Source organism: Coptis chinensis, chromosome 2, assembly GCF_015680905.1.
Source record: "Coptis chinensis isolate HL-2020 chromosome 2, ASM1568090v1, whole genome shotgun sequence".
Classification (NCBI taxonomy): domain Eukaryota; kingdom Viridiplantae; phylum Streptophyta; class Magnoliopsida; order Ranunculales; family Ranunculaceae; genus Coptis; species Coptis chinensis.
In genome coordinates, this window is record NC_141457.1 from 107,538,341 (window position 1) to 107,552,476 (window position 14,136).

Below are 14,136 nucleotides of genomic sequence, written 5' to 3' on the forward strand. Positions count from 1 at the left end.
GGAGAGGCTCTGGAGCCTATGACCTCAAGATAGCATTTTGTGCTTGAGCACGTTTGAACTCCTGAGAGTGTTTTGTTCTGTAGAGATCGAGTTGTGAGTGGTTTCCTTATGCTGAACTGCTGTAGAAGATGAAGCGACCTCAGCGGAGCTGGTCTCGGGTGATTGTTTCTCGACCGGAGGAATGGAGATCTTGGCAACAGGAGTTGGTGCGACCTCTGGGGTCTTGACAACAAAGCGGAGAGGCGACCTCACGGGTTTTGCCAGCGAGGGTGAGGCGACCTCTGGGGTCTCATCAACGGGAGAGAAGTGGTGACGCTATGTAGCGTTCGAGCTCAAATGAGCATTATATTCAGCTGGGTGTTGTGACCCGAGTGAGTCTGTGGGCATCCTACTTTGGAGATCGTCGTCAATAGCTAGCCTTGAATTGGCGTGACTATAGTTAGCCCCAGTTTTGGAGCTTCATTGACTAGCCCCAGTTAGGAGATGGCTGTGGCTAGCCCCTAGTTTGGAGCTTGAAGAACCTGTACAAAATGCGAGCTGTACAAAATGTGAGAGTAGTAATTCTGGAGATGCATAGAGCATAATAACTAAATTGAGCCTATTGAGATGACAATGACTAGCCCCAGTTCGGAGATGGCTGTGGCTAGCCCCTAGTTTGGAGCTTGAAGAACCTGTACAAAATGCGAGCTGTACAAAATGCGAGCTAACACCAAAGAGTTAGTACGACCTAACAGTAGTAATTTTGGAGATGCATGGATCATAATAACAAAATTGAACTTGTTTAGATGGCAACAATGAGCTGATCGGGAGATGGTTGTGGTTAGCCCCGGTGTGCATCGGAGCTTGATTGACTGCATTAGATTGAACTAATATCCAAAAGAAATTAGAACAAAAGCTGTTAACTTGGAGACTTTTCATTTGGAGCGGGGTAATGTGCACATTCATTGTGCCTAGGTGACCGACTAAACTCGGACTTGAGCCGAGGCTTGCCATGCTTCGTGGGCTTGAGACTTTTGGTTTCTGGAGTTTGGATTTGTTAGGTGGTTTCTCAAGAAATCGAGACCACAGATGGCGCCAATGTAAAGGTGTGTTTTGGTTTTCTTTACATACAATGGAAGAGGAGGATGGGTTTGGGTTTTGGAGAGACCGAAGTTCGCCTCGAAGCGAAGGCTGCCACGATATCTTCTCTTGATTTTTAGGGAGAGAAGAATCAGGTCTCACGTAGTTCAAGTAGGTGGTATTTATAGGCCCAAGGGAGTGTTGATCCTTGAGACACGTGTACTCTCTTATACATATGTAGGGTGGAGAATATGAATGTGTGTTAGGTTGGTTTTAGTAGGAGTTGTGTGCTGATTGGGAGTTGGTGCGGTAGTTCCTATTTCCCGGTGGTGGGAAGTACAAGTAAGATTTTGGTAATGATTACACCTGGTGGTGTTTTTATATCGGCGTTAAATCTCGGTCGTTTATTAGATCTGCGATATCCTTGAACGAGCTTAAGCGTACCACCTACATGAAGGGAGCTGCTCACAGATCGGTCTTGGAGGTCGATGTCCTGAGTTCGCTTATGCTTCGCGGGTATGCAATATTCCTTAATGAGGATATTACTCCCCTACAGGAAGATTCCCTGAGATCAATTCTTGGCTTGTTACTATATTGTACCACTTCCAACTTCAGCAATATCACAATTCAATTTGGAACGTGAAGGTATGTATTTTGGTGTATCTAATGCCTATACGAGCTTAGTTTTTATGTATGATCATACCTAGATAGACCGATACCTTTGGAAGGCCAGTGAAGCATGTGCCAACTAGCAAAGTTGGTAAAATCTCTGGGTGATGATACCAGAGGTATGGGGTTGGAACCCTGCACCAATGAATTACTGATCTCGTTTAAAAACAGACTTACCAATGAAAAAAAAAAAAACCAACCCTTCTTCTCCAGCGCTGCACTACTTGTGCGGCACCTCACTCCACCGCCGCACTTTCCAGCAGCACTTACTGGTTGCTGCCACCCCCACCACCGATCCCTCACCACCATCACCACCGTCTTCCTACCACCATCTTCGCCATTTCCCCACCGATCTCCACTGTTCTCAAACCAGTCGACTCCTCCACCAATCTCACCCCTTCCATCACCGACCAACCAGTTGCCTTCCAAACACCCACCCACCACGTACCGTTGGTATCACCCTTTACCTTCTCCATTCCCTGTCACACTCCAAATTTCCATAAAATTTAAAATAGGGAATTATCTAAGATATAATTATCTTAATCGTCACCTTATTCAATCATCTGAAAACCCAGGATGAAACGAAACCCTAATAACATATTATCAACTACGATATTAAAATCTGAGATCAAATTTAAAACCAAAAGGGACAATCCTTCAATCACATTATTAAACTACAAAGAAACTAACCAACACTATTACATCTGTCTCAAAACAAAACTGTACACTTCAGAAAAACTTAAACTAGAAGACTCCAAGAGCAAATCCAAATCACGTGTCCTCATCCACTGCACTCCACTATCTATGTTTCCAAGAATACACCCACGTTGCAAAACTAAACAAACATGGGTCAGCAAATTGAATAGTATAGCAGTATGAGTAAGATGGTATGAGTAAGACTAAAAATATAAAACAGTATAACAGCATGTTCAATCTTTCAAATCAAGAAATATACTATTACAATCATTTCAACTTGGAAGACAATTTACATCCGTATTCTTAAAACGGAATGCAGTTTCTTCTCAAGTAAGATTTCAATCCCCAATATACATTTCCAAGAAATCTTATATAACAGTATTCATCATTCTCACTTTCCAAAATAACTTATAATATAATTACCACTTACATTCCATTTATTACATACACATATGATAACTTATTTAAATATGAGTTTGATACACTTTACCTTTAAGCTAGCACATCGTCTTAGAGTAGGACAACATCTCTGCATAAAAAGTTAATAAGTCATTCCCTCCTGCAAAACAAAGTTAGATTTCCCAAACGTAATCATTTATAGTATACATCTATTTCACTCTCACTGCAACTATCATGGATATATAATCTGGCATAATATATCACCAATATTAATATTCATGTCACACCACTATATCCATTATATCATAATAATTCACCAATATTAACCAACATTCATATCACACCACCATATCTATCATATCATAATATATCACCAATATTAATTAATATTCATATCACACCACTATATCCATCATATCATAATATATCACCAATATTAACTAACATTTATATCACACCACCATATTCATCATATCACACTAACCATATTCACATTCTTTCGTAAGAAATTATATGCATCGTATCACAATATATCACCAATCATATCCAACAACTCGCTCATACTTAAAGCCAATATTTTTCTTAAAAATCACTCGTCTACTTATGAGAACGAGGAAAATATCACAACCAGGGAGTACATTCATTCATTGTGAGTATCAACTCACACAAACCACATATATATTTCTCATAAGAAATTATGTATATCATAATACGTAAATATTCATATGCAATAACTCAGTCACACGTAAAATAAATAATTTACTTTGCTTATTAATTATCTTGTTCACTCATTTATTAAAAGACACAGCCCAACTTTTAGTTCCTACTCTACGATTTGTACTTCACAAATTTGCCAAATCACACATATCCGTGTGCGTCACTCACACTGAGTACTACTACAAGACATATGCCCCAAGCGGGGATATCACCTCCAAGAAACATATTTTCATCTTGAAAACTCGTAACTTGTGAGTCACAGCCATCTCTGGACTTTCCATACACATACACAAAGCCTCTTTTGGGCATAACAAAATATCATGTCATTCATGACATATTCAATGAATACCTTGGGTCATTCCCGCTACATTCAAGGAATACCCATCATAACACTAATAGGTCATTTATGGCACATTCAATGAATACCTTAGGTCATTCCCACCACATTCAAGAAAATCAGACCTACATTCCCGTACACTCAAGGCATACAGCCCACCCACAAGGTGAATGACTTAGTTCCTCTCTAAGGCGGTTTTTCATATGACATCATTAGTCCACTACATTTCCTTTCATTTCTTTTCATCAAAGAGGCGTGGAGAGATCTAAAGATGTGGACGACACATTAAATTTTCACCAGACACTTTTACACTGAATTTTAATACTTAAGAGTTCTCATTTATTATAATATTTTCATTACAAAACAAACATCGTCTTAAATAATAGAATCATTACTAAATATTCCAAACACAATAACTAATCAGCTCACCTCATTATCAATTATATAAATCATAGATATCAAAAGGTTCAATAAAAAATAACGCATTAGTTAAATGTCTCGTGAATATCTTTTAAACAATCACAATCACGTACACAATTAAGTACTAACATTGTACACATATAGTTATCACAATAACTAATAACTAATATATAATATAGTGGCTGCACTTTTGCTCAAAGCTGCCTACATATCCAAATCTTTCAAGATTGGAATCAAGCCTTCATAGTTCTTATCAGCCACATAGTCAAAGTCAAAGAACAATAATAATTCATGTTTTAAGGTTGCACACTTCATTTCCCTTTCATTCCTCAATTATATATATATATATATATATATATATATATATATATATATATATATATATATATATATATATATATATATATATATATATATATATATATATATATATATAAAACACAAACTTTAATGTAATATGTCATTGATATAACATAAATCTATACTAACATTTAGTGTATATGTAACAATTGTACTTGAAATATAATACAAATGTGAAATTAAGCAATCAAGATTCAAGACACTTGTATGTCTAAGTAAAATCATTTATCTCATTACAATAAGAAAAGTTAACTAGAGCTCCCCTAAAAAGAAAACATGGTAGGTTATCTAGGTAACTTGCCAAAACAATAACGTTTCCTATAGCCATCCAAATGATACACCACTTGATTATTTGAAAACTAGGATAGGTATACCTACTTTTTCATGTAGAACTCGAAGTCCCAATATCATTCTATCTCAGAGTAAAAATAGTTCAAACTTGGTAAAAATCCTAATTTTCAGCAAACTAGATTTCTGAAGAACTATCTTCTGAATGACACAACGCTTTCCACAGGTTTCCAAATGCATCGAGGCTTTTTGTGTTGAAAATCTAACACAAAGAACTTACTTTCTTATGTTTTACAAAAATACTCAATCTCATTCTAAATATTCGAAAACTAGGGCTCGAAACACAGTGTGCAAAAAAAACTGATTTCTAACGACTATTTTCTGCCGGTCAAACTTCCGGACACCATAATTAATTCCACAGGCCTTGGAATATGATAAGGCCAATTGGAATAGAAAGTAGAATTCCAAATCTTACTTTTTTATGTTTTCATAAAAATCTAGTTCAAACTATAACTAAATTAAAACTAGACTTGAAAATAGTGCGCAAAAATTGATTTCTGACACACTATTTTCTATCAACTAAACTTCTAGACACCATATCTACCTCCACAGGCCTCGGAATGTGACAAGGCCAATTGAGTTGGAAAGAAGACTAAGAAAACTCACTTTTTCATGTTTTGGCAAGAGTTTGAATCTGTAACGCCCGTATTTAAAATACGTATTTATTTATTAATTAATTAATTTAATTATTTATTTAAAATTGGTTGGATTGGATTTGAGATATGTGGGCCTGATTTCTGGGCCCGAGTCTGTATTGGGCTTAGGTTTCAAACCCAAGTATATATTCATATTTTTCTAGAGAATAGGGTTTTTAAAATAAAAAAAAATAATATAAATGGAGGCAGAGATAAAAGCTCGTTGGCTAGAGCATTGGAGCGCGGTGATTTGGATTAGGAGGGATTCATCGAGCTGTTAATAAAGGTGAGTAGAGTTAACTCTCACCACTACTAAAACTATAATTTTCGTCTGTTTAGAATTTACCGATTTCATAAACTATGATTTTCGTCTGTTTAGAATTTACAAATTTACTGTCCAAAATATATAAGTTTTGTTCATTCTTCCGGTTCATTCAATATTCTGCCGGCTGTCCATATAAACTGTTATTGTGAGTATTATGTAATTGATGGAAGTGGGTTGATTTTATTTCGATTTGGTTGATGTCGGGGGACGTCGGGATTGAGATTTGGGTACTGTTGGAAGCTTGAAGCTTCGACAGGCATCAATGGCGTCGCCCACGAACCAACGTTAATGGCGTTTGATTTGTTTGAACTTTTTGTGGTGAGGTTAGATTTGTTGGTTTGAGGTTGGTTAGGGATGTTTGTATGGGTGCTGGAGAGTGGGGAAGAGCAGTTGAAGCTTTATGCTCATTAATGGCGGCACTAAGAAAAATCGCCAGTAATATGTATTATACTGTTAGTGTTGTTTTTTGGTGTTGATTGAAGATTGGTGGTAGTAAGGGGTTGATGTTTGGTTATTAATGGTTGAATGGGTGCTGGTAAGGGGTAAGATTGAAGCTTGAAGAAGCTTTAATGGCGGCGGGAATTTGTCTCAGATCTAGTTTTGGTTGAAGATGTTGAATTCAAGAATTGAGGATTTCGCGTCTATTAAAGTGTTAGGGGTTTTTACACTCTTCATTTTCGAGTATGTTGGGAGTGATGGCGATCGGAACTGGTGGTGACCGATTTGGTGGCTGCTGGAGCTGAGGAAGATGACCGGCTGGGCCTTGGGCCGGTTTCAGTTTTTGGACTTTAGTTTTTAGTTGTTTGGGCCAACATTAGATTGTTTTGTTTGGGCTGGTCCACATTAGTTTAAGTGGTTGGGCCAGTTAGTTTAAGTGTTTGGGGCCAATTTCTAATATTGTTTGGGGCCAGTCCATAGGACTTAATAGAGATCCAACTGGGTCTTTCCACATTTAGACTTTTGGGTTCTAAGGTTTGGGGTTTGGGCTCGGCTAGTTGGGTCCGAACCGCTTCCTTAGTCATGAGCCCATGAGCCATGCACCTTTGACCTTAGCCATGAACCATGGCTATGACCATGAACTTGTTGAACATGGGAATGACGTGTTGACTTTGACTTTGACCGTTGACCATTGACAGTTGACCGTTGACTGTGGAATGTTGACTTTTTTCAGATTTTCATATATTTAATAATATGGACAAATGTAGTAATAAAATATTGTCAAAAATTGTATAACTTTGTTTGTCATTATCTAATTAAGATTTGACATGAGTATTGTGTAAAGTATATAAATATTGGCACGGGGAATTCTTATAAGACTTAGATATATACGTTTTTATGAGAATTAAATTATATACGGACTTAGATTCATGGACTTTAGTATTGGGCTTTGATGGTGAATTGAGTTCACATAACTATATTGAATGAATACGTTACATGATTTATTACTATTATGAGTTGCTACTTAAATGAATTGTAGTATGTATGAAGGCTTGAGATATTCCATATGGTGTAGTGCAATATATGATTGGCACGTGAAATAATAAGTTTTGAGATTTGATATAGAGATACTTGGATATCGTGCAATGAATAGTATTAACACGTGATAATGTGGATTGTATTATAACGAGAAACGTTGAGCTTCAGTACAATTGGCATGAGATAGAATAAGAATTATTCTGAGATATAAATATATGACACCTGAATAAATTATGTAACGAAAATCCTAGAACCTAGCTACCACAACTTATGTGATTTGGCTCTAGTAATGGGCGTATGTGATATGATTGGCCCTTCTGGCGTTTCAGTGAATCTGAATGGCCCTTCTGGCATAGCCGAATAGTGGCTTGATTATTCCGTTCGCAAAATTTGAACGAGACGCGCGATATTTTATGCCGTATAATGGCAGTACTTACATATAATGGCTTTCGTGTGAGGGTTACCTAGTGTGTGGCATCCCGCTCAGGGTAGTTACGCACGGAGTGGTTCATTATGTAAGGGGAGGCATGTGGATGTACATGTTCGGCGTTGGGAAGCGATTGTGGTAGCCAGGGAAACTATGTAAGACATAGATACGACGTGATTTTAGGGACACACAAAGAAATCCTTAATTAATATAATTATGGTAATATGTTGTTTAATGATATATCTTTAGATAGATGATCGTATATGGTTTTGCAGAAGGGTGGGTCAAACTAATTACTTGTGTAGAGACGACCCACTCTGTAATTGAGCATGGAATGCGGTAAGTATAGAATATGCTTGGCTGGTTATTAGTTTAGTTAGAACCTAAGGGCCTCGTGGAGGAACTAAATGCCTTTTATTATCATTATGGTTTGTTGTGTGGTTAGTGGGAAGTTAAAGCCTCGATTGGAGGAACTACCTGCCTTACTTATTGTAGTTAAAAATGTCGTATTAGTTGTTGGAAGTTAAGGCGCCTTGGTGGAGGAACTAACTGCCTTATGGATTGTGTATGTATATGTACAAGTATATGTTGTATTTTAGAGCTACTCACACTATCATTTTTATAATGCTGACCCGATTTGCATATTTGCTTATCAGGTGTGTTCATTAAATGAACATAGTTAATAAGTCTTGACAGGTTTAGTGTTGAAGAAGGTTGGTTGCTGCTTGTGGTTTACGTTAGCGTTGCATTCCAGGATATGTTTTGTTTTCCCTTGAAGTGATATAGATTTTAAGTCTAGACAATATTTTTTGTATTTTCATTTGTAATTTTAATTAAAATAGTTATTGAAAGGAGAGTTGTAACCTAATCTTATTTGTGAAGTTTTGTAATGAAGAGGACTTTTGTTTAATATTAAATTCTTATTGGTTTTTAATTTTCCGCATATTTAAACTGTTATGGGTTTTTGGAAGTTGAGAGTGCGTCATACCTCGAAAATCGAAGAGTCGGGAACAAATATTGTTTTTCTGAATTCTGTTGAAATTCGAGGTGTGACAGAATTTGACCCCTAACTATGTGAAAACTCGATTCCAAACCAAGCACAAATTCGGCCCAAAAACAAACTCTCACCCAAAGCCCATCTTAAACAAAACTTAAGCCCACATGTTTATATTTAAGCCCAAGCCCAACTCAAACAAAACTTAAGCCCAAAAGTCTTATAACTTAAAAATAGGCCCAAACCCAAAAGGTTATATCTTAAAAACAAAGTCAAGCCCACAAGTTCTATCTAGGCCCAAGCCCAACAAAAAAAAAGAAACATAATCGCCACCACCTCCTTCTTCTTCCTCAACAGCTCACCCCTCCACCGATCAGCCACTGCACCATCAACCACCAACCTTTGTCCCTTCTAAACCCATCGGCTTTAACCCTCACCAAAAACCCAATCTTTAGATACAATCAAAACTCGATTCCCCCACTCCCCACAAATCACGTTTGACGCCATTAACAACCTTGGGAGCTTCAATAGCACCCAATCAACCTACCGAAACAGTTGGGTTTTGATCACCAACAAAACCTTACACTATGCTATACTAAAAACTCAATTTCTTCACCTCCACCGAATTCGATCTTGACGCCATTACTGCCCATCAAAGCTTCAACAGTACCCAATCAAACATCAATTCAACATACCCAACACTTTACAACAACAACCAAGAAATTTAAACAACCAAACACTTGATTAAAACACAAAAACCTATATATTCACTCGATAGTATACCACAACCCTTACAGCCAATCTACACCGGCAGTATAAAAGTATTCAAACACATTACTTTAACTTTAAAGAGAACAATCTTGACAGAGCACACAGAATAATCTACAACGGCACAGAATGAATAACACTTAACTAACACAGTAATAGTTATATGAAATCAGTTTTGTACAAGCACAGTTATATGAAATCAATTTGTTTCGAGAGAAAACACTCAATGAAGTTCAGTGAAAGTTTTAAAAATCTACTCACTCGTGATATGCTCCTGCTATCAGTAGATTTCCAGTAAGAAGCCTCCCTTTTCCTCTATGTATAAAACTCTTTTTTTTTTTCTTCATTGTAAAAGTCCGTGTAAAAAAACTCTCGTGTGAACTCGTGTAAACTCCTCTATGTGTCATTTTTTAATGCCCCCAAAACAGGGATGAAGGTTTATCTCTTTACCTTTCTTATCTCCACTAATCTTTATCCTTTTAAATTTTATCTATTATTATTATTATTATTATTTATTGTACTAGAAGGGAAAAAAATAGGGTGTTATATTCCCCTTAATTCACCAGTGCCAAAAAATAAATAAAAAAATAAAAAAATAAAAGTTGAGAGACAGAGTTTGGAATTGCTTTATTGGTTTTGGATTTGCTTGGTATTATTGGATTTGTCTGTTTGGTTTTATTTTGGATTTGTTCTGGTTTTGTTTGTATTTGTTCGGGTTTTGTTTGATACAGACTTCCACGACCTTTACTCCATCATTGTTTTCTTATGGCGCCACTGCGAGGTGTTCTCCTTTGCCCATTCCATTATTTTGACGGATGTACCAATGGTGTTACTGGAGGTAATGGTTATACACGGTCTTATGTAACCGGTCATATCCAAACTTTTCATTGTAATATCGAGCATAATATAACCAAGTTCTGAGATGCAATCAAAGCTGATTTAAATCTTTTTTGTATCGTTAAATTTTTTTTTTAAAAGAGATAAACAAATGGATATGTGGTAAGTGTTTTGGGATTCATGCATTTACCTGGTTTTGTCACCATGTGGAGGGAATTGTAAAGCCTCCCACGTTGTTGGAAAATGGGAGTCGGGAATGCTGGATTGTTGGCATACCACATCCTATGATTGCTCTGCTTGAAACACCACCATCACTCGCACCACAAGTATCTTATGATATTATCCCTAGCTTGCCCATTACAGTGTCACCACTTGATAAGGTGTTGCTAGACCATTTCCTGCGTATACCATTTCACACAATGAAAAGTATATCGTCCTTGTCGTCTTGGTTTTCTCTTGTGTTTTGAAGGCGCTCTTTCCTCGATGTTGTTCTTTGAACCTACTTCCATTATTCCATGGGTCCGTCTGTTATTGCTCCCTTGTTGCACTGTGCAAGTTTTCCAACCGCAAAGTCGTAATGAACGTCGCTCTGGCACTAGGAGGTTTCTTCAACAGAAGTAGATTCTCCAAGCATTGACTACTTGGAACGAACCAGGGGGTATTTTTCAGCTTTTAGAGTCAGTTTTGGGTTCCTCTAAACCACTTGTACGACAACAACCTTCCTCTAGCTATAATGTGCGTAAGTGTTTGCAGAAAATCTCTAATGGGCACTTTTCAGCGATAGTGAACGCTTTGTCTTCTTCAGGGGTAGCCTCAAATACCCCAGAGACTCGGGCTATGCTAGAGGTGAAGCACCCTAGGTGCCCACCACCTTCCAGACCAACCATTCCTCTCGATGGGCCTCCTTTTTCAGTTGAGAAAGACATGGTATTGACATGCATTAGGTCCTTCCCTATTGGGACGTCTTGTGGTCGAGATGGGCTTCGTGCTTAGCATTTGTTGGATGCTATGAGTGGTGTTGCTTCTACTGTTGGTAGAGACCTTCTGAAAGTTGTGATGCTTGTGGTGAACTTATGGCTAGCAGGTCGGTGCCCACATGGCCACATGCTTTGGTTGAATTTGTGGCTAGTGCGCCACGTACACCTCTCTTAAAACCAGATAACAGCATTCGTCCAATAGCAGTAGGTATGGTTTGGCGTCGTCTTGTATCTAAAATTGTTATGAAATGGGTGGCTAGTGATATGGTCCAGTACTTGGGGGATTTTCAGTTTAGGGTTGGTATGCCTGGAGGAGCGGAAGTAATTATGCATGCTGTTAATCAATTTGTACATGACAATGCGGGTAATAGCTCTTTCTCTATGTTGCTTGTGGATTTTCAGAATGCATTCAACCTTGTTGATCGAGCATTTATGCTGAATGAGGTTCGCTTACAGTGCCCTTCTATTGGTCCGTGGGTGGAATACCTATATATAGCTAACCAGCTAGGCTATACCTGGGGGAAGATCACATTTGGTCCGCAACAGGGATTCAGCAGGGTGACCCATTAGGCCCACTTCTTTTTGCACATCTACTAGTATTGTGTATTCAGTCTACTTGTCATTTAGAGTTACAGGCATGGTACTAGATGATGGGACTGTGATTGGTGACACGGAGCAAGTTCGCGGCATAGTTACAAATTATCAAAGCGGGGGCCGTCATTAGGGCTTGTCCTTAATGAGACCAAGATATAGATCTTTTAGCCATCGGTGGACCACGGCGCTCTAACCTTGCTCTTTTTCTGCTAGCTATATCTAGGCGCAACTTTGGGTCGGGGTTACTTGGAGGAGTTGTCAACATGGATACATCTTTTATATATCAGTGCGGTTCGTAAGTGTGTTGAGAAAAGTCTTAAGCTGTTGGATACACTTGCGTAGCTGAAAGACTCATGATATGAACTGACTCTTATACGAGCATGTGTAGGGGTGCCTAAGTTGATTTTTGCTCTACGTACTTGTCCACCTGCTTATCTTAGGGAAGCGGCTAGCATGTTTGACCATGGTCTTGGTTTGCTATTTAGGGAATTATTGTTTCGATCGATGGACCTAGTTTTGGGGATCTCGATTGGCGTTTGTCACCCTTCCCGCCGTCTTGGTGGCCTTGGTATCCGTTGTGTAGAGGTGCGGTGTCATCATATTTTCTTTTGTAGCCTCGCGGATTGAACCAGAAACTCCAAAACCACATTCTTAGATATCGTGAAACACTACGCCTATGGGTGATGTTTTTGATAGTGCCCTTTGTTGAACTATATATGCATCTTCGATTTTTGACTGAGAGGCCGCCGCCCGACAAGCCACATAATGTCTTGGCGGAAGCCTACTACGGTAAGATTATTCTGGGACTTGAGAGGGAATTTGATTTGTCGATTGGCGAGAAAGATGTTATTAGTTGCCCTCTGGTCTTGAACATGCCAAGGACTTTCTCCTTGCTATTCCTATGGATGGTCTTGGACAGCGCGATGTCACCGGTTAAGTATCGAGCTATCCTTCGCTACGCCTCATGATCCCTTTGTATCTTGATGGTGATCAATGTTACGTGTAATGCGAAGAGTTGCCTTGACACTTTTGGAGATCATGCAAACACAATGCAAACACTTTCTAGGGTTTAAATACAAACATGACCATATGCGTGATATTTTGTATGATGCAGTCTAGTGTCTTTGGTATACAAGTGAAGAAAGAGGCTCCTATCAATTTCCCCACTGATCCCTAGAAGGTTGATCGACGCTTAAGCGGCTCTGCGAGATATCTTGATATATAGTCGGGTCCGATGGAAAGCATGCATGTGTGGATGTCACAAGGGTATCCCCTTTTGTTGGTTTTGGTAATGGAGTTTTGGAGTAAGGAAAGCGGCTAGTAGTGCATTGCGGTGAAGGTGGAGAAACATGAAAGAGCATCTGGCTAACCAACACTACTTCATCCGTGTCGCGTTTGTTACATTTGGTTTTTTAGCTCCGGATGTGGTTGAGTTGCTTAGGAGGATGCGAAAGTGTTAGAAAGCAATGTGATAACACATGGTTCTCCGCGAATATGTGTTTAGGAGAATTGGTTTTGCCATTCGAGGAAAGGGGCTAGCGGCAATTTGTAAGCGCTTGATCTCTAATTCGTTTGTTTGATTTATTTTTCATATCAATAAATATATATTGGGCTAAAAAACAAAGCGTGAAAGACTTGAGCTATTAACATCACATTAATTAATGATTAGATTGACAAAATTATGTCTTAATGTTGTTTTGTTTTGTTTGTGGCCGGACTATGTTGGTACCAAGGATTGAAATGTTGTCGATATTTCCTAAATATCGTCAATATATAACTCGGTTTTTGGTACCTGATATGGATATATTGCTATATATCGGATGGATATAGTGATACATTTTGTATCTGATATATTGACTGATATATACGATATATCCGATATTTCAACATACAAAACAAAATTTTGACTAGTCAACTAATATATATTTTGTAGCAAAAAAAACACAAAAAAAAAATATTCACTGATATATCGATATATCCGATATATATCGTTTTTGGGGAGTCGATGTATGCCCGACATGAAATATTTGGGTGAGTGCATTATTACTCAAGCAAATTATAAAAAATTTGGGTGGAGTCAGCTAGTCATCGAGGTCTT